Below are 27,147 nucleotides of genomic sequence, written 5' to 3'. Positions count from 1 at the left end.
GTTTGAATTGCGTTTAATTATGATTAATTAATTTTAAAGCTATAATTAACTCCATTAAAATTTTTAGTCATTTGATATATATATATATATATATATATATATATATATATATATATATATATATATATATATATATATTTGGGCTGTCAAACGACTAAAATTTTTAATGGAGTTAATTATAGCTTCAAAATTAATTAATCATAATTAATCGCATTGACTTTCCTATATATATATGTATGTATATATATATATATATATATATATATATATATATATATATATATATATATTTATATAGGAAAGTCAATTTCATGCAATGACACGTTTCAGCCACCAGGGAGAATGGAAAGATCAAACGATTAAAATTTTTAATCGAGTTAATTACAGGTTAAAAATTAATTAATCGTAATTAATCGCAATTAATCGCAATTCAAACCATCTATAAAATATGCCATATTTTTCTGTAAATTATTGTTGGAATGGAAAGATAAGACACAAGATGGATATATACATTCAACATGCGGTACATAAGGACTGTATTTGTTTATTATAACAATAAATCAACAAGATGGCATTAACATTTTTTTAAAGCGATCCATGGATAGAAAGACTTGTAGTTCTTAAAAGAAAAATGTTAGTACAAGTAATAGAAATTTTATATTAAAACCCCTCTTAATGTTTTTGTTTTATTAAAAATTGTAAAATTTTCAATCAAAAAATAAACTAATAGCTCGTTGGACACAAGCGCCAGCAGAGGGCGCCAAACACCAAAAAAACAAGTAACAAGCGGACATTACACCCTGATGTCATTTTAATCTGTTTGAGCGGGGCATGTGCGTTAATTGCGTCAAATATTTTAATGCGATTAATTAAAAAAATTAATTACCACCCGTTAACGCGATAATTTCGACAGCCCTAATATATATCATAGTTTAAGGAAAACAAGCAGAATATATTTTACATAGGGCATAAGAGATACATGACACCTTCTGACCACGGAAGCCCAACGCGTGCGTCAAGCAGCTGACTGAGCAAGATTGCACCTGATTACCAGGTGATAGGCAAGACATCTACAAGCCCACGTCTGCAACACCAAATCCCACAATCAGCTCTTCAGGGCAGTCCAGAACAAATGGCGGTACAACCTGCACTATTACAACACCCGATAACAAAAAGAGCTCTGAGTTTGATAGCTCAGCGTCTCTCAGACGATGAGGCGCGCCGAACCTCCTTTCTCCGTTGCCTCATTAACCATGACCCAGTGACAGAGACACACGAACTCGACCGCCCAAATCTGCAACAGAAGAAGACCCAAACACACCCGTCTTCCTGCCCACGGCCTGCCCCGCGAAAGCCTTCAAAAAGACAATGTTTCACTAATTGTAATTTTTCTCGGGAACCTTTTGTTGACTTGTGATATGGTGACCCTGAGTCTGCCTCCTCGCCTGGGTCTGTTGCTGTTTTTCCTTGCCGTTTGATTGCTGTCGACCTAAATGAATTATCAACTTGTGTTTCGAAGCCTTTTTCCAGCTTTCAAAATTGGAGTCAGTACAAGAGGTGAGGACTAAGGTGAACGCGCAGAGTTGTCGAGTTTCACCGGCCCGTGTTGTTGGAGTTTTGCCAGCGCGAGTCCGGCGGTTCGGCTGCCGTGATTTTGGCAATCTGGCTAAAAGGTCAAATTCCTTCAGTCTCTTATGTACATTTTGGGGCATTCACTTCAGTACGTTTTGAGTCGCAGGAAGTGACATGAAATGACCCGAAATTAACTCATTGCCTGGCACTGGCTGCCACTGATGGCACTAGCCTTGTATCGCAAATTGTATCGTATCGTGAACTACCCAGAGGTTCCCGCCCCGAAATTAAGATATCATGCTAATATTGGAACGATACCATGAGTATACTGATTTCATACTAATGTAAACATAATAGTATAACAATGTGCGTATGATATGAGAATATGAGGATATCTGCACGATAGAATTGCGATAACGCGGTGATGTCACGATGATGCTGGAGCGATATCATGCGGATATCGGGGTGATGTGATGAGGCTGGAATGATGTCATCACGAAACTGGAGTTGTTTAATAGAGATGATTGATAATATGAAATGGTGAAATGAGTGGTAGGTGGGTCCCACACTTTTTCTCTATGGCGTGGCTCCCCTCAGCCTGGGCTGTCGGACGCGGGAGTGGGTGGGGTCGGGGCTCCGATCTCGCGTCTGCCCTCAGCGGCTCGTCGGCGTTCTCCCGCTTCCGCCTTCCCTTCTCTTCTCTGCCTGGGTATCCGCCCTGCGCTCCGTCTGGACGCCGGTGTGTCGGCTGGGTGTTGCCTGCTCCGGCAGGGGACCCTGCCCTGGGCTTGGTGGGCCGTTGGGGGTCCCGTGGTGTGCCATGTTGGTTGGGGGGCTGCGGCTGTGGCTATTGTGCCGGGTGGGCAGGCCGGGGTGGGAGTGGGTGTTGGGTTGGTGGGGCATCCCCTCTTCCCATCCCTGAAGGCCGGTTGATGGGGGCGCGGGTGGCCCAGGGGACCACCCTAAATCCCTGGGAGGTGACGATGGGCCCTTTGCTGGGCTGCAGTAGGAGGGATGGGCTGCGCAGGCCCCCCCCCCCGTCCTGACCTCCGGCCCTCCCTCCCCGGGCTGGCCGGGTGGGGGCTGTGGTCCTGGGGTGGCGCTCGCGCGGCGTCTCGCTCGTCTGCGTGGCTGTCGCATGCTTGGTGGGGCTTGCGCGCGGCTGGATGTGATTGGCTGCGCCCGGATGGGGGGGCCTCGGTGCCGGGATTGGCAATGGGGCGGCGTAGGGTCGGTTGCCAACGGGCTTACACTCATAAGGGGAGGTGACGATGGCCCCTTTGCTGGGCTGCAGGATGAGGGATGGGCTGCGCAGGCCCTCCCGGCCACCCACCCTCACCGCCCGCCCTCCCTCCCCAGGCTGGCTGGGTGGGGGCTGTGGTCCTGGGGTGGCGCTCACGCGGCAGCTCCACTCGTCTGCGTGGCTGTCGCATGTTTGGTAGGGCTCGCGCGCGGCTGGATGTGATTGGCTGCGCCAGGGTGGGGGGCCTCGGTCCCGGGATTGGCGATGGGGCGGCGTAGGGTCGGTTGCCAACGGGCTTACACTCACAAGGGGTTCACACGATTATTGGTTTTTAGATCACTGAGCCTATTCGTGTACATTGCACCCCTCCCAATCACTTATCTTATAGACTCCACCCACCCTCTTCTTTCCCAGGTCCCCCACATGGTGTCAACCGGAAATACATCTAGCTGACGATAGCACCAACATATTCATAGTTACTGTAGGCGTTTAATGTATTCTTGTTGTTGTTTGTGTTTCGTTTCTTTCTTTTCTTGTGTTTCTTGTGTTTGCCCAAAACCCCTTCCTGTTCGCTTAAAAAATTAAATAAAATAAATAGATAGATAAATAAAAAGATAATATAAAAACACTATATGTAGCACAAATTGGGCGCCATCTGCTGGCCAAAAATGGGATTGCGGGAACAGATCTACTTACGACGATAATGACGATGCCATGTAAAATTGTCGATAGGAAGTTTGATATCGATTTGTCGATATATATCGTCATATTGTACAGCACTAAATCATTTCACGATAACAGACTGATATTACGATAATGCTGTGATATCATGATAGAACTTGCCTGATTTGTTTATGCACGTTTACACTGATTCCATGCTTATGTAAAAACAACACTTCAGTTGTTATCCCACAGGGACGGCAATAGACGTCCAATCCGTTTTGCGCCAACCGAAAAGAGTTAAGTAGGCCAGTGTGTGTATGCGAGTGGGCGCGTGTGTGTGTGTTTGTTAGCATTAGCATACATTAGCATTTGGCTGAGTATAGCCTCCCCGGAGTCCGTTTGTTTGTTTGAATGTAATGAGCGCAGCGCGTGTCGGTGATTGTCTCCTAACCAGACGCAACTCGCACACTCTCACGAGGCCGCTATCTGCTGCGGTAATTACAAGCCAGTGAAATTGTAGCGTACTTAAAAGCGCTTCATGAATACAAGACAATAGTAATAATCATGGTGATATTGCAGATGATCATTGTTTGCCGTGGCTGGGCAACACTTGTCAGAATGATGAGTAATTAGTCTGCTGTTGGCGTCAAACTCATTTTTGACGCGAGATTTGTTGTAGTTAGGGTTTCCTTCGGCGGGAGGATGGATATTATATGTCTGCCAAGCCATAGAAATATTGAACTTATTTGGCTGGCAAGGCTACGAAAGTCAGTTGCATGAGTTTTAAGGTATACTTAGGAGTACTAGCAAGGTATAATTATGGGTTTCACGCAGGAATAATCCAGTTTATGAAGGTACAGTATGTTCATGTGTTTTGTTAGTCTTGAGGTATACTTGTGAGTTCTCGAAAGGTATGATCAGGAGTTTGATAAAGGTACACAGGTGAATTTTAAAAAGGTATGATCAGGATTAATGTATACTGTAGTGTTATCAAGTTGCCTTTAAGGGTTGTAAATGTCAGTTTGTTGAGTTTTATGGTATACTTGGGAGTTCTTGAAAGGTATGATCAGGAGTTTAATAAAGGTACACAAGTGAATTTTAACAAGGTACGGTCAAGAGTTTGATCAATGCATACTGAAGTTTTATCACAGTACCTTGAAGGGTTTTGTAAAAGTTTTAGGTATACTTTGGAGTTGTAGTAAGGTATTATCATGAGTTTCACTCGGGTGCACTTCAGTTTTATGAAGGTACAGTATGTTCATGAGTTTTGCTGAAGTCGATTTTTAAGAGTCTTGCGGTATACATGTGAGTTCTAGAAAGATAGGATCAGGAGTTTGGTAAAGGTACACAAGTGAATTTTAACAAGGTATGCTCAGGAGTTTGGTGAAAGTATCAAATAATTTTATCAAGGTACCTTCATGGTTTTGTAAAAGTCAATTTCTTGAGTTTTAAGGTACACTTGGGAGTTCTTGAAAGGTATGATCAGGAGTTTGATAAAGGTACACAAGTGAATTTTAACAAGGTATGATCAGGAGTTTGATTAATGTAAACTGAAGTGTTATCAAGGTACCTTTAGGGGTTTTGCAAAAGTCATTTCTTGGGTTTTAAGGTATACTTGAGAGTTCTAGAAAGATATAATCAGGAGTTTGGTAAAGGTACATAAGTGAACTTTAACAAGGTATGCTCAGGAGTTTGGTGAAAGTATCAAATAGTTTTATCAAGGTACCTTCTTGGTTTTTGTAAAAGTCCATTTCTTGAGTTTTAAGGTACACTTGGGAGTTCTTGAAAGGTATGATCAGGAGTTTGATAAAGGTACACAAGTGAATTTTAACAAGGTACGGTCAAGAGTTTGATCAATGCATACTGAAGTTTAATCACAGTACCTTGAATGGTTTTGTAAAAGTCAGTATCTTCAGTTTTAAGGTATACTTTGGAGTTGTAGTAAGGTAGGATCATGAGTTTCACTCGGGTATACTCCAATTTTATGAAGGTACAGTATGTTCATGTGTTTTGTTGAAGTCGATTTTTAAGAGTCTTGCGGTATACATGTGAGTTCTAGAAAGATATGATCAGGAGTTTGGTAAAGGTACACAAGTGAATTTTAACAAGGTATGCTCAGGAGTTTGGTGAAAGTATTAAATAGTTTTATCAAGGTACCTTCATGGGTTTTGTAAAAGTCAGTTTCTTGAGTTTTAAGGTATACTTGAGAGTTCTAGAAAGGTATGATCAGGAGTTTGATAAAGGTACATAAGTGAATTTTAACAAGGTATAATCAGGAGTTTGATTAATGTATACTGAAGTTTTATCAAGGTACCTTTAGGGGTTTTGCAAACGTCGTTTCTTGAGTTTTAAGGTATACCTGTGAGTTCTAGCAAGGTATGATTAGAGGTTTCACTCAGGTGCACTCCAATTTTATGAAGGTACAGTATGCTCTTGTGTTTTGTTGAAGTCTTTTTTTAAAAGTCTTGCGGTATACATGTGAGTTCTAGAAAGGTATGCTCAGGAGTTTGGTCAAAGTATCATATAGTTTTATCAAGGTACCTTCATAGGTTTTGTATAAGTCAGTTTCTTGAGTTTTAAGGTATACTTTGGAATTCTAACAAGGTGTGATTATGAACTTCACTCAGGTACATTCCAGATTTATGAAGGTACAGTATGTTCATGCTGTATGTTTAGTCTTGAGGTGTACTTGTGAGTTCTAGAAATGTATGACGAGTAGTTTGAGAAAGGTACACAAGTTAATTTTAACCAGGTATGATCACGGGTTTCATCAACTTATACTGAAGTTTAATCAAGTTACCTTTAGGAGTTTTGCATAAGTCAGTATCTTGAATTTTAAGGTATACTTATGAGTTTTAGCGAGGTATGACTAGGAGTTTCACTCAGATACACTTCAGTTTTATAAAGGTATGTTCATAAGTTTTGGTACAGTTGATTCTGAATTTTAAGGTATACTTGTGGGTTCTAGCAAGGTATAATCTGGAGTTTGATTAGGGATATTCCGTTTTACTGAGCTGAGTTTTGGAAATTATTATTAAAATATACATACTTTTGAATTCTAGCAAGGTATGCTCATGAGTTTCACAAAGGTACACTGCAGTTTCAGAAGGTACCTCTGTTCATGACTTTAATGTTAGTAGGTTTCATTAGTTTTTATGTAGACTCGTGATTTCCAGCAAGGTATGATCATGAGTTTCACTAAAGTGCACTGCAGTTTTGTGAAGGTATGTTCATGAGTTCTGTAAGAGTCAGTTCTTTTTCTCAGTTCTAGCAAGGTATGATCATGAGTTTCACTAATGTACACTGCAGTTTAATGAAGTATTTGCACAGGTTTTGTAAAGGTCCGTTTTTTAAGTTTTAGGTATACTCTTGAGTTCTTGCAAGGTATGAACATGAGTTTCACTAAGATGCACTCCAGCTTTGTTGAGTTACTTCTATAAGTATTGTTCACAGTGGTTTTGAGTTGTATTCCTTGTAAGTTCTAGAGAGGTATGATCAGGAGTTTCATAAAGGTACACAAGTGAAATTTACTAGGGTATGATCAGGAGTTTGATTATTGTATACTGGAGTTTTATCAAGGTACGTTCATGGGTTTTGTAAAAATGATGAGGAGTTTCACTAAGGTACACTGCAGTTCTATGAAGGTATGTTCATGAGTTTTGTATGCAAAATGTGGTCACGCACTGATTGTTACTGCAATGGAAAATGTTTTTTTTAATACTTTGATATAAATGTAAAACTGCATACATGATCCCGATTCATAAAATTTGAACACAAATCTTGAAATATTAAGTATTATTTAAAGTAAGAAAAATCTATCAAACAGTTTGAGGGAATCTACTTCAAAAACCTGAACATAATGTAACACATATTAAAAAAAAAAAATCCCCATAATTCCATAGACAAGTAGGTCACCCTTTCCATATTCATTATTTCCGAATACATGCATCTAAATTACCACACACATGAAAGCAGCATGATAAAAAAGCCAGGAATTAATCATCTCGATATGAAACTTCCAACATCATACCTTGAAAATTTACCCACAATTCCCATGGACAATTTCATCCCAGTGATTGGATATTGATTGACTGGAACAATCCTATCCAATATCACACTTTCTGTTTGTCCATGGTAGACAATCGGTCCTAAAACAAACACATGAAGGCATTAGCAATGAATGAGCGAATGAATAAAATATCGGCGACGGGCCGCGAGAAATATGTCGACTTGTTTTTGGCTCGTCGTTAAAGCCGCGGAAAGAAAATGAATCGTGAGGAAAAAATGACATTTGTTTTTGATGTTACGCATATATTAAATTTTCACACAAGCTGCCAATGACAGCGATAGACATTCAATCCGTTTGCAGTTGTAGGGTGGCTACTACCAGTGTTGTCAGTAACGTGTTAGTTAGTAACACGTTACTGTAATTTGATGACTTTTTTCAGTAACGAGTAATCTAACGCGTTCATTTTTCTACACCAGTAATCTGATTAAAGTTAGTTTCCTTAGTGTCTCTGCATAAAATGCTAAAGTAAAAGGGTCCCGGTACGTGTTTCCATGACAACCTCTTCGCTATTTCCTGTTTTGGTCTCGCATTACGTGTTGTGGGACTGACACTCGCGCCGAGTGTTGAGACATTGCGAGGGAATGTTGATCTGTGGATATCCATGAATGAGGGTAGGTATTTTTGCTTCACTCTGGAAGGTATCAGCAAAAGGTTGGACCCCCTACATGCGCGGCTTTTGCGTAACGCTGCCGTAGCAACGATGGGCAGTCATCGTTCCAAGTTGGCAAGCTTTGTTTACATCGTATACGTGTTGCACATTTATGCCGTGAGGTGATGTGTTCGTTTACCATCTGTGGAATGTGTTTTAAGTCCGATTGAATGTAAAGTGCTTAGTTGCCGCCACGTTTTGTGGCCAAATTGACCGCGTGTGTGTTGAGAGGAGTACTTCCAGGATCTGCACGCGCATCCGCGCCCGCCACCACCTTTGCAATTTTGTGTAGTCAGTTTGCATTGTTTTACGTTGGCACTGATATGCTGTTAACCATAACCCAAAATTCAGAAGTTTTGACATTAGGCTTGATCTTAGAGTTAGCGGGATTTGATTGTTCGGTGGAGTTGATTTCAACAAATTCCAAGCCATTTGTCAGCTATTTGTTAGTTTTGGCTAAGCTAGCGCAAAATTCTGATATTCCCCTTTAAATTCAATCATCGGAAAGTCAATTACATGTGATGACATTTTTCTGTTGTCATTCTTATGTTGAGGCGGCAAAGGGAGAAAAATGGGTAAAAAGTAACTGACAGATTACTTTTAAAGTAACTTAGTTACTTTGATAATGAAGTAATCAGTAAAGTAACTAGATTCCTTTTTTGAGGCGTAATCAGTGATTAAATTACTTTTTTCCAAGTAATCTGTGACAACTCACAAGTATACCTTCATCAAACCTATGAGAATAAACTCAAAACTCATAAAACTACCTTCATGAAAATGGAGTGTACCTTAGTGGCACGCCTAATCATGCCTTACTAGAACCCACAAGTATAACTTAAAACTCAAGAAACGGACTACTTAATTCCCTACCCTACCCACCTCTGACCCTCACTACCTACAGTCGGGCAAATAAAGTATTTAGTCAACCACTAATTGTGCAAGTTCTCCCACTTGAAAATATTAGAGAGGCCTGTAATTGTCAACGTGGGTAAACCTCAACCACGAGAGACAGAATGTGGAGAGAAAAAAAAAACTGAAAATCACATTGTTTGATTTTTAAAAAAATTTATTTGCAAATCATGGTGGAAAATAAGTATTTGGTCAATAACAAAAGTTCATCTCAATACTTTGTTATGTACCCTTTGTTGGCAATAATGGAGGCCAAACGTTTTCTGTAACTCTTCACAAGGTTTTCACACACTGTTGCTGGTATTTTTGGCCCATTCCTCCATGCAGATCTCCTCTAGAGCAGTGATGTTTTCGGGCTGTCGTTGGGCAAAACGGACTTTCAACTCCCTCCACAGATGTTCTATAGGGTTGAGATCTGGAGACTGGCTAGTCCACTCCAGGACCTTGAAATGCTTCTTATGAAGGAACTCCTTTGTTGCCCTGGCTGTGTGTTTAGGATCATTGTCATGCTGAAAGACCCAGCCACGTCTCATCTTCAATGCCTTTGCGGATGGAAGGAGATTTTCGCTCAAACTCTCTCGATACATGGCCCCATTCATTCTTTCCTTTACACAGATCAGTCGTTCTGTTTTCTTTGCAGAAAAGCAGCCCCAAAGCATGATGTTTCCACCCCCAAGCTCCACAGTGGGTATGGTGTTCTTCGGATGCAATTCAATATTCTTTCTCCTCCAAACACGAGAACCTGTGTTTCTACCAAAAAGTTCTATTTTGGGTTTCATCTGACCATAACATATTCTCCCAGTTCTCTTCTGGATCATCCAAATGCTCTCTAGCGAACCGCAGACGGACCTGGACTTGTACTTTCTTCAGCAGGGGGACACGTCTGGCAGTGCAGGATTTGACTCCCTGGCGGCACATTGTGTTACCGATAGTAGCCGTTGTTACTGTGGTCCCAGCTCTCTGTAGGTCATTCACTAGGTCCCCCCGTGTGGATCTGGGATTTTTGCTCACCGTTCTTGTTATCATTTTAACGCCACGGGGTGAGATCTTGCGTGGAGCCCCAGATCGAGGGAGATTATCAATGGTCTTGTATGTCTTCCATTTTCTAATAATTGCTCCCACAGTTGAGTTCTTTACACCAAGCGTTTTACCTATTGCAGATTCAGTCTTCCCAGCGTGGTGCAGGTCTACAATTTTCTCTCTAGTGTCCTTCGACAGCTCTTTTGTCTTGGCCATAGTGGAGTTTGGAGTGTGACTGACTGAGGTTGTGGACAGGTGTCTTTTATACCGATAATGAGTTAAAACAGGTGCCATTAATACAGGTCACGAGTGGAGCCTTGTTAGATCTCGTTAGAAATAGTTAGACCTCTTTGACGGCCAGAAATCTTCGTTGTTTGTAGGTGACCAAATACGTATTTTCCACTAATTTGGAAATAAATTCTTTAAAAATCAAACAATGTGATTTTCTGGGGGTTTTTTCCCCACATTCTGCCTCTCATGGTTGAGGTTTACCCATGTTGACAATTACAGGCCTCTGTAATCTTTTCAAGTAGGAGAACTTGCACAATTGGTGGTTGACTAAATACTTATTTGCCCCACTGTACCTGCCTCCACCTTCCCTGTTTACCTCCGTCCCTCATTATCTACCTACCTACAGTGGGGAGAACAAGTATTTGATACACTGCCGATTTTGCTGGTTTTCCCACTTGCAAAGCATGTAGAGATCTGTAATTTGTATCATAAGTTCTCTTCAACTGTGAGGGACGGAATCTAATACAAAAAAACTGAAAATCGCGTTGTATGATTTTTAAATAATAAATTTGCATTTAATTGCATGAAATAAGTATTTGATACATCACAAAAATCGAACTTAATTTTTGTTACAGAAACCTTTGTTTGCTATTACAGATACCAAAAGTTTCCTGTAGTCCTTGACAAGGTTTGCACACACTGCAGCAGGGATTTTGGCCCACTCCTCCATGCAGATCTTCTCCAGAGCCTTCAGGTTTCGGGGCTGCTGCCGGGCAACACGGACTTTCAGCTCCCTCCATCGATTTTCTATCGGGTTCAGATCTGGTGACTGGCTAGGCCACTCCAGGACCTTAAGATGCTTCTTACGGAGCCACTCTTTAGTTGCCTTGGCTGTGTCCTTTGGGTCGTTGTCATGCTGGAAGACCCAGCCACGACCCATCTTCAGGGCTCTCACTGAAGGAAGGAGGTTGTCAGCCAAGATGTGGCGATACATAGCCCCATCTATCCTCCCCTCAATACGGTGCAGTCGTCCTGTACCCTTGGCAGAGAAGCAGCCCCAAAAAATGATGTTTCCTCCTCCATGTTTCACGGTTGGGATGGTGTTCTTGGGGTTGTACTCATCCTTCTTTTTCCTCCAAACATGATGAGCCGAGTTTAGACCAAAAAGTTCAATTTTGGTCTCATCCGACCACATGACCTTCTCCCATTGCTCCTCTGGATCATCCAGATGGTCAGTGGCAAATTTCAGACGTGTCTGGACATGCACTGGCTTCAGCAGCGGGACCTTGCGTGCGCTGTAGGATTTTAATCCATGACGGCGTAATGTGTTTCCGATGGTTTTCTTCGAGACTGTGGTTCCAGCTCTCTTCAGGTCATTGACCAGGTCCTGCCGTGTAGTTCTCGGCTGATCCCTCACCTTCCTCATGATCAGTGATGCCCCACGAGGTGAGATCTTGCGTGGAGCCCCAGAATGAGGCAGATTGACCGTCAACTTGAACTTCTTCCATTTTCTAATAATCGCTCCAACAGTTGTTACCTTCTCACCAAGCTGCTTGCTTATTTTCCTGAAGCCCATCCCAGCCTTGTGCAGGTCTATTATTTTATCCCTGATGTCCTTACTCAGCTCTTTGGTCTTGGCCATTGTGGAGAGGTTGGAGTTTGTTTGTTTGCGCATGTGAACCAGTGACGTGCGGTGAGGTTCATGGTTGGTGAGGCACTGACTCCTTTAGTGTCAGATTTCCAAATATATAAACCAAAAAGGGTAGCTTATTCAATTGGCTACTGGTTATTTCATATCTCATCAGCATTCTTCACAAAACACGCACACACGGTACATATTATCGATACGTAAAAGTAAGAAAATAACATGCATTTGCTCTACACACTCAATGTGTTGGCCGTCACAATTCTATAATTCATGCAACATAAATGAGAGTAAAGAGTGGTGTACAAAACCACAGAATTCAATTCTGACCTTTAGTGAAATATTCATTTGTTTTTAAAACTTTTAATTCTGATACTTTAATCAATTTATTACAGATTCCTAAACAAAAAGTGTGAAAAGAAAAACAAAGAATATTTTATTTAAGGCCAAAATTTAGTTTTTAAATATTCTATTGTATTTTTCTTAGTCTAAGCTCTTTTTTTTTATTTTTTAATAAGATTGATATGAAAACTGTTTGTGGTCTTGCGGCTGTCCTTCACCACAAAAACCGGCGTAACTTTGGAAGGGCATAGGTTTGGTCTCAACATTCGTAGAGACGATATAACAGCATAACCTGCATGTAGGTACACTTTTTGCTGGGGACGGGACATTAATAAGACCAAACAGATTGGATGAAGGGGGCAAAGGGCCACATTTCTCATGTATATGAACTTAATTAATTAATAGGCAAAATGATCAATGCAAAATAAATCCTTATCTACTGATAATAACTTTTACGTGCATTGGTTCAGATGATCCACTGTTCGATTCAAACTTTTGTTTTCAAAAAATACTAAAGAAACATTTTGAAAACTTCCTGAATAAATGTCTGGTTTTTATTAGCAAACATAAACATAATGAAAATAATTCACTTAATAATGGTAGGGTCAATTCTATCCTTACAACATATAGAACTATTGAAAGATCTAAATTCTCTATATAACTGAACATTATATCATGCAAAAAAGGTAAGATTGCTTAAAAGTTGATGGGGACAATTTTAGCATCCTGAAAAGTTGGTAGTGTTATGTCCCTACCGTCCCTATGCAAACCTACACCCTTTTTGTAAAAGTCCTCCTTATTTTCCTTTACTTTAAAAAATCTCTCCGCCTCAACGGAGAGGATTGCTTCAATTAGATCGTTCTGCGTTCTATTTGACAAGCCAGAAAACACAGTGGATATGTCCAAATGTCTAGCTAACCTTTCATCTTTCTCAGCAAAACCATGTAATCGTTCTACATATATGCCACGTTTGGAAGAGCTTACACGCTCATCGTTACCACGAAATGTTAACTCCTGTTTAGCTAGGATACAGGTTGCATTAATGAGGTCTTTCAAACTCTTTCGGTTTTCTTTTACCTTGGCATTGTGGCTGCTACCGTTGAGCTTCCGCTGTTCGTCAAAGCCAAATCGATCCTTGAGCTTCCAAAAGTTTTTAAAGCAATCAGGCTTTGAATGTGAGTGGTCTAGCTCTCATGTTTGCTGAGGCTTCGTGGTAGTTTTTTAATGTCACAATATCTCGTGTTAGTCCAGACATTGGCACAAGTTGCCAAAAAGGCAGGGAAAGCAGCAAAGGCGATTTTTCGAAGGACAGCCACATAACCAGTCCGTTTGAAAAGCGCGAGTTATCGTCTGTCCCGCAGTTTGAAGCAAACCTTTTAGCTCCGGTGTGGTGTTAATCGCGTCCACTTTTGACAGAAAGTCCAGTTTCACGTACGCTCCCTTTCAGTGCAGCAGAGTACTATCTGCCGCAACCTGTGCCTTTTCACTGTGGTTTTATTTCCCATCAGCAAAACTAAATATGTCGCTAACAGGCATTAAACTTTAAGGGTTAAAGACATTAGCCAGACTGTGGAAAATCAGGTCAAATAAACGTATCTGGAAACATTATAATGGCGACATGCAGATGTACGGCAACCAGCACGCTCCAATTCCATGTATCAACCCAGTTTGTTATGGATTGCGCAATCTGAGGTGAGGCTTTACTCGTTGCTGCCACACCTCTCATTTAATTTCTTTATTTGAACAGGAAATTGGCAAATTCAGCGATTTTGACTGTAAAAAATGTTTGAAATGAGTCATACATAAAGAGCAATGGACAAATATTAATATAAATATGATGCTATAATTATTTTTTTGTCATGATGACAGGTGAGGCTCTGCCTCACCTGCCTCCCCTGACCGCACGTCACTGATGTGAACAGGTGTCTTTTATACAGGTAACAAGTTCAAACATGTGCAGTTACTCCTGGTAATGAGTGGAGAACAGGAGGGGTTCTTAAAAAAGAACTAAGAGCCGAAATATTTACTAGTTGGTAATGTATCAAATACTTATTTCATGCAGTTAAATACAAATTTATTATTTAAAAATTATACAATGTGATTTTCTGGATTTTTGTATTAGATTCCGTCCCTCACAGTTGAAGAGAATTTATGATACAGATTACAGACCTCTACATGGCTTGCAAGTGGGAAAACCAGCAAAATCGGCAGTGTAACAAATACTTGTTCTCCCCACTGTACCTCCCACTCCATGTGCCAAGCTACATTTCTACCTACCTTCACCCTACCCTACCCTACCCTACCCTACCTACCCTACCTACCTGCCTACCTATCTACCTACCTATCTACATACCTAACTATCTACATACCTAGCTACTCACCCACCCATACTTCCATCCATTCATCCATCTGTGAGGTACGATTCTATGCACTTTCCAATTTCTGGCATTGCTTTCTGATGGCACAAAACAGAAGGAGAGGATGCATTGATGTTTTAGTGATGTTTTCCAGGTTGGTCAGACAGCAAACAGTGGAGAAGAAGAGTCTCCGCTCCCGTTGTCATGGCAACAGCATCAGCTGCACACATACAACCACACACACACAGTTAATGAGTTGGAGTGCTGGCGTGTGCAGTATTTAAGTGTGTGCGGCCATATTAAAGAGGAGGCGTTTATCCTCCTATTTCTTTCTCTCTCTCACATGATACGCGACCATTAATCCCAACTTGCGACATCCAATATTTCCCAGATAGGCCGCGCGACTCACTCGACCGCTTTTCTGAGTCGGCGCCGCCTTTGGGAATCAATAAGTCTTTACTTACTCTGCTCTTCGCTGGCAATGTTACAAACTTTCCCCCAAATGTCACGGCTAACAGTTATGGCGCTCGATATGTTTCACTGGCAACCGCAATAGGTGAAAAATCCTGTTATATAATCAGTGAAACTTTTTTAAAATAGTTTTTTTTTTTACTGTTAACTCATTGCCACTGAAGGCAATAGACAATGCCATCACTATAGGAAGGATTTCAAAATAAGACAAAAAACTCAACAACAACGCCCGGGAAAAACTTCATTTTTGATGAAAAACTGAAGAGGAAGTGACTAAAAATGAACATTATGTGATCAGGAAATGACCTAAAATCATCAGGAAGTGACCTGTAAATGCCCCCACATCAACAGTAAGTGACCAAAATGTACATAATATATATGGTAATGAAACTCCTGTGCATACCTTGTTAAGATTCACCTGTGTACCTTTATCAAACTCCTGATAATACTTTGCTGGAACTTTTAAGTACACCTTAAAACTCATAAAACCTACTTTAACCAAACCAAAGTCATGAATATACCTTCAAAAAACTGGGGTAAAACTCATTATCTTACCTTGCTAGAACTCATGAATATACCTTAAAACTCATGAAAGTGGCTTTTACTAAACTTATCAATGTACTTTGATTAAACTTAAGTATATGTTAATGAAACTCCTGAGCATACCTTGTTAAAATTCACCTTAAGAGAAACTCACAATCAAACCTTGCGAGAACTCACAAGTGTACCTTAAAACTCATGAAACTGACTTTACAAAACTCATTAACATACCTTGATAAAACTAATTATATGGTAGGGAAACTCCTGTACATACCTTGTTAAAATTCCCTTGTATATCTTCTGCTCATATGAATTTCTGCTCATACCTTGCTAGAAATCACAAGTTTTCTGAAACTAATCAACATACCTTGATAAAATTTAAGTATATGTTAATGAAACCCCTGAGCAAACCTTGTTAAAAGTCATTTGTGTACCTTAGTGAAACTCATGATACCTTAGTAGAACTCACGAGTATACCTTGAAACTCGAGTACACTGACTTTACTCATTAACATACCTTGATAAAACATAAGTATTTAGTAATGAAACTCCTGACCATACCTATTTAAAATTCACTTGTGTACCTTTATCAAACTCCTGATTATACCTTGCTAGAACTCACAAGTACACCTTTTATAAACTCTCTATTATACCTTGCTAGAACTCACAAGTATACCTGAAAAGTCATGAAACTGACTTTTCCTAAACTCATCAACATACCTTGATAAAATATAAGTATATGTTAATGAAACTCTTGAGCATACCTTGTTAAAAATCATTTGTGTACCTTAGTGAAACTCATGATACCTTAGTAGAACTCACAAGTATACCTTGAAACTCAATGAAACAGACTTTTACCAAACTCATTAACATACCTTGACAAAACATAAGTATTAAGTAATGAAACTCCTGAGCACACCTTGTTAAAGTTCACTTGTGTACCTTTATCAAACTCCTGATTATACCTTGCGAGAACTCACAAGTATACCGTTTTTAAACTGCTGAATATACCTTGCAAGAACTCACAAGTATACCTGAAAAGTCATGACATAGATTTTTCCTAAACTCATCAACATACCTTGATCAAATTTAAGTATATGTTAATGAAACTCTAGAGCATACCTTGTTAAAATTCATTTGTGTACCTTAGTGAAACTCATGATACCTTAGTAGAACTCACAAGTATACCTTGAAACTCAATGAAACAGACTTTTACAAAACTCATTAACATACCTTGATAAAACATAAGTATTTAGTAATGAAACTCCTGAGCATACCTTGTTAAAATTCACTTGTGTACCTTTATTAAACTCCTGATTATACCGTGCTTGAACTCACAAGAATACCTGAAAAGTCATAAAACTGACTTTTCCTAAACTCATCAACATACCTTGATAAAATTTAAGTATGTTACTACACTTGATCTTAGCCAAAAGGCCGAGACATGAAACTCCTGAGCATACCTTGTTAAAATTCATTTGTGTACCTTAGTGAAACTCATGATACCTTAGTAGAACTCACGAGTATACCTTGAAACTCGCATACACTGGCTTTTACAAAACTCATTAACATACTGATTATAACTTGCTAAAACTCACAAGTATACCTGAAAAGTCATGAAACTGACTTATACTAAACTCATCAACATACCTTGATAAAATTTAAGTATATGTTTATGAAACTCCTGAGCATACCTTGTTAAAATTCATTTGTGTACCTTAATGACACGATCATATATACATATATACATATAACTCAAGAGTATACCTTAAAACTCATGATAGCTTAGTAGAACTCATGAGTATACCTTGAAACTGATACTGACTTTTACGAAACTCATTAACATACCTTGATAAAACATAAGTATTTAGTTATGAAATTCCTGAGCATACCTTGTTAAAATTCATTTGTGTACCTTGGTGAAACTCATGATTATAACTTGCTAGAACTCACAAGTACACCTGAAAAGTCATGAAACTGACTTTTCCCAAACTCATCAACATACCTTGATAAAATTTAAGTCTATGTAAATGAAACTCCTGAGCATACCTTGTTAAAATTCATTTGTGTACCTTAGTGAAACTCATGATACCTTAGTAAAACTCACGAGTATGCCTTGAAACACGCGTACACTGACTTTTACAAAACTCATTAACATACCTTGATAAAACATAAGTATTTAGTAATGAAACTCCTAATCATACCTTGTTAAAATTCTTTTGTGTACCTTAGTGAAACTCATGATACCTTAGTAGAACTCACAAGTATACCTTGAAACTCAATGAAACAGACTTTTACAAAACTCATTAACATACCTTGATAAAACATAAGTATTTAGTAATGAAACTCCTGAGCATACCTTGTTAAAATTCACTTGTGTACCTTTATTAAACTCCTGATTATACCGTGCTTGAACTCACAAGAATACCTGAAAAGTCATAAAACTGACTTTTCCTAAACTCATCAACATACCTTGATAAAATTTAAGTATGTTACTACACTTGATCTTAGCCAAAAGGCCGAGACATGAAACTCCTGAGCATACCTTGTTAAAATTCATTTGTGTACCTTAGTGAAACTCATGATACCTTAGTAGAACTCACGAGTATACCTTGAAACTCGCATACACTGGCTTTTACAAAACTCATTAACATACTGATTATAACTTGCTAAAACTCACAAGTATACCTGAAAAGTCATGAAACTGACTTATACTAAACTCATCAACATACCTTGATAAAATTTAAGTATATGTTTATGAAACTCCTGAGCATACCTTGTTAAAATTCATTTGTGTACCTTAATGACACGATCATATATACATATATATATATAACTCAAGAGTATACCTTAAAACTCATGATAGCTTAGTAGAACTCATGAGTATACCTTGAAACTGATACTGACTTTTACGAAACTCATTAACATACCTTGATAAAACATAAGTATTTAGTTATGAAATTCCTGAGCATACCTTGTTAAAATTCATTTGTGTACCTTGGTGAAACTCATGATTATAACTTGCTAGAACTCACAAGTACACCTGAAAAGTCATGAAACTGACTTTTCCCAAACTCATCAACATACCTTGATAAAATTTAAGTCTATGTAAATGAAACTCCTGAGCATACCTTGTTAAAATTCATTTGTGTACCTTAGTGAAACTCATGATACCTTAGTAAAACTCACGAGTATGCCTTGAAACACGCGTACACTGACTTTTACAAAACTCATTAACATACCTTGATAAAACATAAGTATTTAGTAATGAAACTCCTAATCATACCTTGTTAAAATTCTTTTGTGTACCTTAGTGAAACTCATGATACCTTAGTAGAACTCACAAGTATACCTTGAAACTCAATGAAACAGACTTTTACAAAACTCATTAACATACCTTGATAAAACATAAGTATTTAGTAATGAAACTCCTGAGCATACCTTGTTAAAATTCACTTGTGTACCTTTATTAAACTCCTGATTATACCGTGCTTGAACTCACAAGAATACCTGAAAAGTCATAAAACTGACTTTTCCTAAACTCATCAACATACCTTGATAAAATTTAAGTATGTTACTACACTTGATCTTAGCCAAAAGGCCGAGACATGAAACTCCTGAGCATACCTTGTTAAAATTCATTTGTGTACCTTAGTGAAACTCATGATACCTTAGTAGAACTCACGAGTATACCTTGAAACTCGCATACACTGGCTTTTACAAAACTCATTAACATACTGATTATAACTTGCTAAAACTCACAAGTATACCTGAAAAGTCATGAAACTGACTTATACTAAACTCATCAACATACCTTGATAAAATTTAAGTATATGTTTATGAAACTCCTGAGCATACCTTGTTAAAATTCATTTGTGTACCTTAATGACACGATCATATATACATATATACATATAACTCAAGAGTATACCTTAAAACTCATGATAGCTTAGTAGAACTCATGAGTATACCTTGAAACTGATACTGACTTTTACGAAACTCATTAACATACCTTGATAAAACATAAGTATTTAGTTATGAAATTCCTGAGCATACCTTGTTAAAATTCATTTGTGTACCTTGGTGAAACTCATGATTATAACTTGCTAGAACTCACAAGTACACCTGAAAAGTCATGAAACTGACTTTTCCCAAACTCATCAACATACCTTGATAAAATTTAAGTCTATGTAAATGAAACTCCTGAGCATACCTTGTTAAAATTCATTTGTGTACCTTAGTGAAACTCATGATACCTTAGTAAAACTCACGAGTATGCCTTGAAACACGCGTACACTGACTTTTACAAAACTCATTAACATACCTTGATAAAACATAAGTATTTAGTAATGAAACTCCTAATCATACCTTGTTAAAATTCTTTTGTGTACCTTAGTGAAACTCATGATACCTTAGTAGAACTCACAAGTATACCTTGAAACTCAATGAAACAGACTTTTACAAAACTCATTAACATACCTTGATAAAACATAAGTATTTAGTAATGAAACTCCTGAGCATACCTTGTTAAAATTCACTTGTGTACCTTTATTAAACTCCTGATTATACCGTGCTTGAACTCACAAGAATACCTGAAAAGTCATAAAACTGACTTTTCCTAAACTCATCAACATACCTTGATAAAATTTAAGTATGTTACTACACTTGATCTTAGCCAAAAGGCCGAGACATGAAACTCCTGAGCATACCTTGTTAAAATTCATTTGTGTACCTTAGTGAAACTCATGATACCTTAGTAGAACTCACGAGTATACCTTGAAACTCGCATACACTGGCTTTTACAAAACTCATTAACATACTGATTATAACTTGCTAAAACTCACAAGTATACCTGAAAAGTCATGAAACTGACTTATACTAAACTCATCAACATACCTTGATAAAATTTAAGTATATGTTTATGAAACTCCTGAGCATACCTTGTTAAAATTCATTTGTGTACCTTAATGACACGATCATATATACATATATACATATAACTCAAGAGTATACCTTAAAACTCATGATAGCTTAGTAGAACTCATGAGTATACCTTGAAACTGATACTGACTTTTACGAAACTCATTAACATACCTTGATAAAACATAAGTATTTAGTTATGAAATTCCTGAGCATACCTTGTTAAAATTCATTTGTGTACCTTGGTGAAACTCATGATTATAACTTGCTAGAACTCACAAGTACACCTGAAAAGTCATGAAACTGACTTTTCCCAAACTCATCAACATACCTTGATAAAATTTAAGTCTATGTAAATGAAACTCCTGAGCATACCTTGTTAAAATTCATTTGTGTACCTTAGTGAAACTCATGATACCTTAGTAAAACTCACGAGTATGCCTTGAAACACGCGTACACTGACTTTTACAAAACTCATTAACATACCTTGATAAAACATAAGTATTTAGTAATGAAACTCCTAATCATACCTTGTTAAAATTCTTTTGTGTACCTTAGTGAAACTCATGATACCTTAGTAGAACTCACAAGTATACCTTGAAACTCAATGAAACAGACTTTTACAAAACTCATTAACATACCTTGATAAAACATAAGTATTTAGTAATGAAACTCCTGAGCATACCTTGTTAAAATTCACTTGTGTACCTTTATTAAACTCCTGATTATACCGTGCTTGAACTCACAAGAATACCTGAAAAGTCATAAAACTGACTTTTCCTAAACTCATCAACATACCTTGATAAAATTTAAGTATGTTACTACACTTGATCTTAGCCAAAAGGCCGAGACATGAAACTCCTGAGCATACCTTGTTAAAATTCATTTGTGTACCTTAGTGAAACTCATGATACCTTAGTAGAACTCACGAGTATACCTTGAAACTCGCATACACTGGCTTTTACAAAACTCATTAACATACTGATTATAACTTGCTAAAACTCACAAGTATACCTGAAAAGTCATGAAACTGACTTATACTAAACTCATCAACATACCTTGATAAAATTTAAGTATATGTTTATGAAACTCCTGAGCATACCTTGTTAAAATTCATTTGTGTACCTTAATGACACGATCATATATACATATATACATATAACTCAAGAGTATACCTTAAAACTCATGATAGCTTAGTAGAACTCATGAGTATACCTTGAAACTGATACTGACTTTTACGAAACTCATTAACATACCTTGATAAAACATAAGTATTTAGTTATGAAATTCCTGAGCATACCTTGTTAAAATTCATTTGTGTACCTTGGTGAAACTCATGATTATAACTTGCTAGAACTCACAAGTACACCTGAAAAGTCATGAAACTGACTTTTCCCAAACTCATCAACATACCTTGATAAAATTTAAGTCTATGTAAATGAAACTCCTGAGCATACCTTGTTAAAATTCATTTGTGTACCTTAGTGAAACTCATGATACCTTAGTAAAACTCACGAGTATGCCTTGAAACACGCGTACACTGACTTTTACAAAACTCATTAACATACCTTGATAAAACATAAGTATTTAGTAATGAAACTCCTAATCATACCTTGTTAAAATTCTTTTGTGTACCTTAGTGAAACTCATGATACCTTAGTAGAACTTACGAGTATACCTTGAAACTCAAGTACACTGACTTTTACAAAACTCTTCAACATACTGATTATAACTTGCTAGAACTCACAAGTATCCCTGAAAAGTCATGAAACTGACTTTTACTAAACTCATCAACATACCTTGATAAAATTTAAGTATATGTTAATGAAACTCCTGAGCATACCTTGTTAAAATTCATTTGTGTACCTTAATGATGCTATCATACCTTGCTTTAACTCAAGAGTGTACCTTAAAACTCATGATACCTTAGTAGAACTCATGAGTATACCTTGAAACTCGATGATACTGACTTTTACGAACTCATTAACATACCTTGATAAAACATAAGTATTTAGTAATGAAATTCCTGAGCATACCTTGTTAAAATTCATTTGTGTACCTTAGTGAAACTAATGATTATAACTTGCTATAACTCACAAGTATACCTGAAAAGTCATGAAACTGACTTTTACTAAACTCATCAACATACCTTGATAAAATTTAAGTATATGTTAATGAAACTCCTGAGCATACCTTGTTAAAATTAATTTGTGTACCTTAATGACAAGATCATACCTTGCTATAACTCAAGAGTATACCTTGAAATTCATGATACCTTAGTAGAACTCACGAGTACACCTTGAAAGTCGATGATAATGACTTTTACGAAACTCATTAACATACCTTGATAAAACATAAGTATTAACTAATGAAACTCCTGAGCACACCTTATTAAAATTCACTTGTGTACCTTTATCAAACTCCTGATTATACCTTGCGAGAACTCACAAGTATACCATTTTTAAACTCCTGATAAATACCTTGATAGAACTCAAAAGTATACCTGAAAAGTCATGTAACTGACTTTTCCTAAACTCATCAACATACCTTGATAAAAATTAAAGTATATGTTAATGAAAATCCAGAGCATACCATGTTAAAATTCATTTGTGTACCTTAGTGAAACTCATGATACCTTAGTAGAACTCACAAGTATACCTTGAAACTAGATGATACTGACTTTTACTAAACTCATTAACATACCTTGATAAAACATATATATATAGTAATGAAACTCCTGAGCATACCTTGGTAAAATTCACTTGTGTACCTTTATCAAACTCCTGATTATACCATGCTAGAACTCACAAGTATACCTGAAAAGTCATGAAACTGACTTTTCCTAAACTCATTAACATATCTTGATAAAATTCAGGTACATGTAAATGAAACTCCTGAGCATACCTTGTTAAAACTCCTTTGTGTATCTTAATGACACGATCATACCTTGTTATAACTCATGTGTATACCTTAAAACTCATGAAACTGACTTTTACAAAACTCATCAACGTACCTTGATAAAATGTAATTAAACATTAATAAAACTCCTGAGCATACCACGTTAAAATTCACGTGTGTACCTTAGTGAAACTCACGATCATACCTTGCTAGAACTAACTAGTATACCTTCACTTTTACTAAACGCATCAACATATGTTGGAGACATATTATCGATAAAACCTCAATAGATGTTAATGAAACTCCTGAGCATACCGGGCCAAAATTCACTCGTGTACGTTAAGAAAAATAATGAGCAAAAAACTCATGAGCATACCTCGGAACTGGTACCTGAGGCTGAAAAGAGGGATAAAAAAGCTGGAATATTTTTGTCTCTAGCGTCCTGGTAATGACAGGAACGGGGGTTGAAAGTTCATCTCCTGCAGCTCGCAGCATCCATCTTCCCGCTCCGCCACTCCGCAGAGGTCAAATTTCCAGTAATTGGTCGACAGCGGACGCACACTTTTCCCCCACAAAAACCCTAACAAAGATATTCAATGACAACTAAAACATTTCAACGCCAGTATTTTGCATTTCGTCAACCCTCAGGATAAGCAATAAAGTTAATACAATAAAGGCCAATACATGTAGCTCATTTGAGGTGTCATTGAGTTAACGTGACCTCGATTCTTTGATTTTTTTTTTCTTTTTTTAATAAATGAGAACTCAAAATGGCTGCCAGTCATGTTCCTGATAAATTGTGATGACATCATGTGGGTCACTACTGAGGACAAACACAGTATTAAGCTCCTTTTATGCAAAATTTGGGTCACTTAATGTTGATTTTGGAACATTCCCGGGTTACTTCCAATTGATTTTGGGTCACATTGTGTCGATTCTGGGGCATTTTCAAGTCACGCCCTATTCATTTTGGGCAATTTACAGTTGATTTTGGGACATTTTCTGGGTCTCTTCTGTACATTTTGGGTCACTTTCTCTTTATTTTGGGACATTCTCGGGTAACTTCCTATTGATTTTCGGTCACTTTCTGTCGATTCTGGGGCATTGTCAGGTCACTTCTAAATGATTTTGGGTCACATTATGTTGATTTTGGGACATTTCCGGGTCACTTCTCTACATTTTGGGCCACTTTCTGTTTATTTTGGGGCATTTCCGGGTCACTTCCTATTAATTTTGGGTCACTTTCTGTTGATTCTGGGACATTGTCAGGTCACTTCCTTGGGTTAGGGCAGTGCTTCTCAATTATTTTCTGTTACGCCCCCCCCAAGGAAGACGTAAATGTTTCGCGCCCCCCCCCCCCCAACTCTCTGCCGCCACTGTAAATAGTATCATTCGTCTATATTACTATTATAAGTACGCCTCAGCCTAACATTGTGTCCTTTTTTTTTCTATTAAAGAAAAAAAGTAACATAGATCAACTTATAATAAAGTATAACTTTTTTAACATTGTGTTGCTTGTAACAGAAAAGACTTAACGCGCATCAATTTGCCTGAAGTTAAAAAAAAAAAAAAAAAAAAAAAAAGTCACATCCAAACTGTAAAAATACACTCAAGGTACATTTTTGACCATTTGATACTGAAAAATAAAATGTAATAAAATCAGTAAATAATAACAAATTCAAATTGATTAGAAACATTTACTCTTCAGGACAACATGCCAAAAAATTTGACCGAAAAAAAAAACAAAACTGAATAGAAGGGGGGGAGGTCTTTGGACAGAAGGAAAGTTTTTATTTTCGCTGATTCACCACAGTGCTCACTGGTTTACTGATATAACACTGACAAAGCGGGACGATTGTGACAATTGGCAATATTCGGCACATTTTCGCTTAAAAACAATCAAGCGGCTTATCAATGAGATTGAGGTCTAATGTCTTTAAGTGGCGTCTTAACTGATTTGGCTTCTCCGCTATAATCATTTTTAGACTCAGTAAACAGTGGTCTTTCCTCATTTCCCACTATATTAAAAGTCAAAGGCAAACGGCCCGAAAAAAGCGCATTCTCGGCGGCCGAGGGAGAACCGTAGGTGAGGGCGGTGGTCGTGACGATCCCAAGCCGAAAACGGCACTTCTCGGCCGGACACGTGAGAACCGAAGAAGACAGTGGGTCGCTGCGTGAGTCCAGCTCTGCATGAGTCTCTTCCGTGTGCTCTTGCTTACTTCAAAAATACTGCACGCACTTTGAAAATGAGAGCGCCACTGCCACCCACGGAGTGGATGTGCAAGTACACTTTATTCTAGTACGGCAAAAAAAAAAAAAAAAAAAAGCATGTTTCCCGAGGTCACTCGCGCCCCCCCTGGCATCGCTCTGCGCCCCCCTGGGGGGGCGCGCCCCACCATTTGAGAAGTACTGGGTTAGGGTCACTTCCGTACTAATTTTGGGTCACCTAATGTTGACTTTTAGATATTCCCAGCTCACTTCCTATAAAATGTGGGTCACTTCCTGTTGATTTTTTGACATTCCTACGTCACTTCAGTGCATTTTGGATACCTTACTGTTGATTTTGGGACATTTCCGGGTCACTTCCAATTGATTTTGGGTCACATTCTGTTGATTCTGGGGCATTTTCAGGTCACGTTCTGTTCATTTTGGATACCTTACTGTTGACTTCTGGACATTTTCAGGTCACTTCTGTACATTTTTGGGTCACTTCCTGTTGACTTTTTGACATTCCTAGGTCTCTTCTGTACATTTTGGGTCACTTTCTGTTTATTTTGGGGCATTTCCGGGTCCCTTCCTATTGATTTTGGGTCACTTTCTGTTGATTCTGGGACATTGTCCGGTCACTTCCTTGGGTTAGGATCACTTCCCTACTAATTTTGGGTCACTTAATGTTGACTTTTAGACATTCCCAGCTCACTTCCTATAAAATGTGGGTCAGTTCCTGTTGATTTTTTGACATTCCTACGTCACTTCTGTGCATTTTGGATACCTTACTGTTGATTTTGGGACATTTTCCGGGTCACTTCCAATTGATTTTGGGTCACATTCTGTTGATTCTGGGGCATTTTCAGGTCACGCCCTATTCATTTTGGGCAATTTACAGGTGATTTTGGGACATTTCCGGGTCTCTTCTCTACATTTTGGGTCCCTTCCTATTGATTTTGGGGCATTCCCGGGTAACTTCCTATTGATTTGGGGTCATATTCTGTTGATTCTGGGACGTTGTCCGGTCACTTCCTTGGGTTAGGGTCAATTCCCTACTAATTTTGGGTCACTTAATGTTGACTTTTAGACATTCCCAGCTCACTTCCTATAAAATGTGGGTCACTTCCATGTGATTTTTTGACATTCCAAGGTCACATCTGTGCATTTTGGATACCTTACTGTTGACTTCTGGACATTTTCAGGTCACTTCTGTACATTTTGGGTCACTTCCTGTTGATTTTTTGACATTCCTAGGTCACTTTTGTGCATTTTGGATACCTTACCGTTGATTTTGGGATATTTCCGGGTCACTTCCAATTGATTTTGGGTCACATTCTGTTGATTCTGGGGCATTTTCAGGTGACGCCCTATTCATTCTGGGCAATTTACAGTTGATTTTGGGACATTTCCG

General features: G+C 38.2%; 5 pseudogenes; all 5 read right to left on the bottom strand.

Moving 5' to 3' along the window:
- Positions 1-17,033: 17,033 nt before the first annotated feature.
- On the bottom strand, positions 17,034-17,160 carry LOC130915489 (uncharacterized; annotated as a pseudogene).
- Positions 17,161-18,115: 955 nt separating this feature from the next.
- On the bottom strand, positions 18,116-18,242 carry LOC130915487 (uncharacterized; annotated as a pseudogene).
- A 955-nt stretch (positions 18,243-19,197) lies between these two features.
- On the bottom strand, positions 19,198-19,324 carry LOC130915486 (uncharacterized; annotated as a pseudogene).
- A 955-nt stretch (positions 19,325-20,279) lies between these two features.
- LOC130915485 (uncharacterized) lies at positions 20,280-20,406 on the bottom strand (annotated as a pseudogene).
- A 955-nt stretch (positions 20,407-21,361) lies between these two features.
- LOC130915484 (uncharacterized) lies at positions 21,362-21,488 on the bottom strand (annotated as a pseudogene).
- Between the last annotated feature and the right edge of the window lie 5,659 nt (positions 21,489-27,147).

Source organism: Corythoichthys intestinalis, chromosome 4 (assembly GCF_030265065.1).
Source record: "Corythoichthys intestinalis isolate RoL2023-P3 chromosome 4, ASM3026506v1, whole genome shotgun sequence".
Classification (NCBI taxonomy): domain Eukaryota; kingdom Metazoa; phylum Chordata; class Actinopteri; order Syngnathiformes; family Syngnathidae; genus Corythoichthys; species Corythoichthys intestinalis.
Note: the sequence above shows the minus strand (reverse complement) of the source record. Positions and strands in the feature narration are given on the sequence as shown.